General features: G+C 42.3%; 1 protein-coding gene across 1 annotated transcript in view; it reads right to left on the reverse strand.

Moving 5' to 3' along the window:
- Window positions 1–5,000, reverse strand: part of LOC120059046 (potassium voltage-gated channel subfamily C member 1-like) — a 45,064-nt gene that overhangs the window by 1,684 nt on the left and 38,380 nt on the right. The gene's annotated exons all lie outside the window — the stretch shown is intronic.

Consider the following 5,000-nt stretch of genomic DNA (forward strand, 5'->3'; position numbering starts at 1 on the left):
AAAAACATTGTTTGTGGCTGACGCTATTGCTTCCTGTCAACAGCTTAGTGGCAGTTGAATGGTCTGTCACATCTTTAGAGAGTCATGTCATGGACATGAGGAAATTAGCAGGTGGTTGTCAGATCTTTGAGCCAATGAGGTTTTAATGGGGTTGGAGGAATTCATTCATTAATGATACGTACCCATTCATTCTTGAAGAATATTATTTATAAATGCCTCATGAGCTTAGTTCAGCTGTTGTACCCCATCAGAACCCAAAATGTAAGCTTGTTTTACTCCAATGTGTGTAAAACAATATAAATGTAAACAAACACTGTATAGCCTCATAACGTGGTTAAAACTATAATGTTGAACTCATGGATGGTCAGTCCTGTATAACCTCATAACATGGTTAAAACTATAATGTTGATATCATGGATGGTCAGTCCTGTATAGCCTCATAACATGGTTAAAACTATAATGTTGATATCATGGATGGTCAGTCCTGTATAGCCTCATAACATGGTTAAAACTATAATGTTGATATCATGGATGGTCAGTCCTGTATAGCCTCATAACATGGTTATAACTATAATGTTGATATCATGGATGGTCAGTCCTGTATAGCCTCATAACATGGTTAAAACTATAATGTTGATATCATGGATGGTCAGTCCTGTATAGCCTCATAACATGGTTATAACTATAATGTTGATATCATGGATGGTCAGTCCTGTATAACCTCATAACATGGTTAAAACAATAATGTTGATATCATGGATGGTCAGTCCTGTATAGCCTCATAACATGGTTATAACTATAATGTTGATATCATGGATGGTCAGTCCTGTATAGCCTCATAACATGGTTAAAACTATAATGTTGATATCATGGATGGTCAGTCCTGTATAGCCTCATAACATGGTTAAAACTATAATGTTGATATCATGGGATGGTCAGTCCTGTATAGCCTCATAACATGGTTAAAACTATAATGTTGAACTCATGGATGGTCAGTCCTGTATAGCCTCATAACATGGTTAAAACTATAATGTTGAACTCATGGATGGTCAGTCCTGTATAGCCTCATAACATGGTTAAAACTATAATGTTGATATCATGGATGGTCAGTCCTGTATAACCTCATAACATGGTTAAAACTATAATGTTGATATCATGGATGGTCAGTCCTGTATAGCCTCATAACATGGTTAAAACTATAATGTTGATATCATGGATGGTCAGTCTTGTATAGCCTCATAACATGGTTAAAACTATAATGTTGATATCATGGATGGTCAGTCCTGTATAGCCTCATAACATGGTTAAAACTATAATGTTGAACTCATGGATGGTCAGTCCTGTATAACCTCATAACATGGTTAAAACTATAATGTTGATATCATGGATGGTCAGTCCTGTATAACCTCATAACATGGTTAAAACTATAATGTTGATATCATGGCTGGTCAGTCCCTGCATCCATAGCTCTATCTATTAATCTGAGTGGTTGTATTTCTCCAGGTCCATCCTTTAGCTTTTAACCAAAACAGAGGAGAGGTATCTGCTTTGTTATTGTTTCAATTAAGGATTCTAGCTTTAATGATATTAAGAATAATTGATAGGATTTATATATAGCGCTTTTCCGGATGCTTAGAGCATTTGCCAAATGTTTTGAAGTGTTTGATATTATATTGGGGACATTTGATTTCAGTGTTTCAGTGGTGCCTAAAGAGCAAGAGGTACTTTGCCAGTCTTAATATCCATCTAGACGTTGTTCTTCTGCCCTTGTGTTTCTCTCTGACATTTAACAGCTTCCTGCCATAATGCCCCCTCCCCTGACATATTACCCAGACCCTGTTCCCTGTCTGCTTGATACAGACATAAGAGGCATTAGCCTGGCTCTTTACACTATGGCCATAACGCAACCCTGAGAGCAGAGCAGACAAGACCTGGGTTCAAATACTGAATACTTTGAAATCTTTCAAATTCGTTGAGCGTTTGCTTTAAGCCTGCCAGGAATCCCAGATGTGCGGAGATTAGGGATCCCTCTATTGGCTTCACTTCGCCAGGCAAACTCAATCAAGCCAAAGCTTAATTATTTTGAATTATTTTGAATAGTGTTTGAACCCAGGTTTTGAGCAGAAGCGGTTAGGGAGCGTTCAGTTGTAAAACTGATACATTCACATAGACAGCCACTTCTGTATAATACATGTGACTATTTTGGTAGCAGACAGTGAATTCTGATCTAATGAATTGATTTATAATAGTATTGTAATGCTGCAGGGCATATCCCAGACCTCCGAGCTGGATCCCAAATGGCCCCCATTACCTGGAGCCCCTGTCTCCCTGCAGCTAATGTACACTAAAATGTGAAAGCACATGTCTGATATTCCCCTTTAATAGGCTGGGATGTCATTACTCTCATACTCACCAGATACAGAGTTGAGGTATTGAATTACCGCTCTCCTTCTAGCCTCTCCCCCTCTTGCTTTCTTTTTCTCTCTCTCGCTCCTTCTCCGTCTCTCTCTCTCTCTCCTTCTCTGTCTCTCTCTCTCTCTCCTTCTCCGTCTCTCTCTCTCTCTCCTTCTAGCCTCTCCCCCTCTTGCTTTCTCCGTCTCTCTCTCTCTCCTTCTCCATCTCTCTCTCTCGCTCCTTCTCCGTCTCTCTCTCTCTCTCCTTCTCCGTCTCTCTCTCTCTCCTTCTCCGTCTCTCTCTCTCTCCTTCTCCATCTCTCTCTCTCTCTCTCTCTTTCCTCTCGCTCTCTCTCCTCTCTCTTTCTCTCTGAGATGGTGGTAGAGCCAAGATTGTTTCAGTGGGCTCCTGTCTTTACTCAGCTTTCCTGTGCTGTCTCTCGGGAGACAAAGAGACGAGCAAATCCATCAACGCACCACTTCATGCTTGTAGTTGACAACACAAGCCGCCATTACCTATGGAACGTTTACTACTGCTATTGTTGCTGCTAGTTTTAACTGAACAATGACTTAGATCAGCCACCTTATTGCGTTTATTTAACCAAGTAAGTTATTGAGAAAACATTCTCTATTCCTATAATTAGCTGACAACCTCTGCCACCTAAATAGGGCCATCCAGTGCAGGGTTGTGTTTATTAGGCACCAAATGGCAGAAAACAGTCTAAAACAGGAAGGGACTAAACCAATAAGAAACGCTCTTTTTTAAAATATTTTTTAAACATTTTCTGCTGAGTGATGACCTAATGAGCATGACCCAGCAGGGCCGGCATAAGAAACGTAAGCCCCTGGCCTGTAATGCCAAATAGTATCCCCCTGCCAAATAGTGTCCCCCTGCCAAATAGTGTCCCCCTGCCAAATAGTGTCCCCCCCTGCCAAATAGTGTCCCCCTGCCAAATAGTGTCCATCCGCCAAATAGTGTCCCCCCTGCCAAATAGTGTCCCCCTGCCAAATAGTGTCCCCCTGCCAAATAGTGTCCCCCCCTGCCAAATAGTGTCCCCCTGCCAAATAGTGTCCCCCTGCCAAATAGTGTCCATCCGCCAAATAGTGTCCCCCCTGCCAAATAGTGTCCCCCCTGCCAAATAGTGTCCCCCTGCCAAATAGTGTCCCCCTGCCAAATAGTGTCCCCCTGCCAAATAGTGTCCATCCGCCAAATAGTGTCCCCCCTGCCAAATAGTGTCCCCCTGCCAAATAGTGTCCCCCTGCCAAATAGTGTCCATCCGCCAAATAGTGTCCCCCCTGCCAAATAGTGTCCCCCTGCCAAATAGTGTCCCCCTGCCAAATAGTGTCCCCCCTGCGTCGCAATGGGATTTGAGAAGCTACTAGCGTTCGTTGCTAGGGCCGTTGCTAGAACATGCCAAATTCTGCCTGTCTGTAATGAAGAAAAAAAAAAAGAAAAAAAACTTTGTTTACATAGCTGGGATGAAAATAATGTAATTTTGCCTGTAATGATCTCCAAAATTCTACGCATTAGTTCATCACGCTGTTGATATAGCAACGACACTTTTTGGCAGGGAGGACCCTATTTGCCCTGACAGGCCCCCAACCAGTTATTATAAAAACTCAGTCAGTGTCTCAACTATTGAAAGTAACAATAGTAATAATACACAAGGTGTAATTCATCATTTTAGTCATGTCTAAATTAGCTATGTCAGCTTATTTATTTTTTAGATTGGTAGTTAGTCTAGCCAGCTATTTAAAATTGTAGTAATCATGGTCAAATACCGACCGAGAACGCAGGGTATGTGCCCAGGGGCCCTGGCCTCCAGGGATCCCCCATTGATTTGCCAAATTGTGTAGAAATTAGCTTTAAAACTGCAAAAAAAATATTTCACTGTAAAATTGCAACTTTTTTCTCTCTGCCCCATTGCAAAATTTGTAGAATTGCATGGAAATTTTATTTTAAACCAAACATTTTTCTCTCCTCTGTCAAGAGGGTTTAACTAAAATGTTTTACTGCAAGGTTTTTTTTGGGGGGGGGGGCCCAAAAGGCTAGGACCGGCCCTGCGACCGAGTAATGCTTGGGGCATTGGGTTGTGTTTAGATTACAGAGCAGCCTCTGTAGTGTTATGTTGATGGAGAGACGTCCAGATCCCAGTCAAGACTTTCCTCCCTGTATTGATCTCCTCATTCCTCTCCATGGATCTGTCTCTCTCTCTCTCTCTCTCTCTCTCTCTCTCTCTCTCTCTCTCTCTCTCTCTCTCTCTCTCTCTGTCTCTGTCTCTGTCTCTGTCTCTGTCTCTGTCTCTGTCTCTGTCTCTGTCTCTGCTCTGTCTGTCTCTGTCTCTGCTCTCTCGCTCTCTCTCTTTCTCATTATCTCTCTGTCTGTCTACCTCGGTCTGTCTCTGTCTCTGCTCTGTTTCTCTCTTTCTCACTATCTCTCTCTCTCTGTCTGTCTCTGCTCTGTCTCCCTCTCTCTCTTTCTCATTATCTCTCTCTGCTCTGTCTCTCTCTGCCTCTGTTGTCTCTCTCTCTCTTTCTCATTATCTCTCTCTCTCTGTCTGTCTCTGCTCTGTCTCTCTCTGTCTCTGCTCTGTCTCTCTCTCTCTT

Source organism: Salvelinus namaycush, chromosome 14 (genome assembly GCF_016432855.1).
Source record: "Salvelinus namaycush isolate Seneca chromosome 14, SaNama_1.0, whole genome shotgun sequence".
In the NCBI taxonomy this organism is placed as follows: Eukaryota; Metazoa; Chordata; class Actinopteri; order Salmoniformes; family Salmonidae; genus Salvelinus; species Salvelinus namaycush.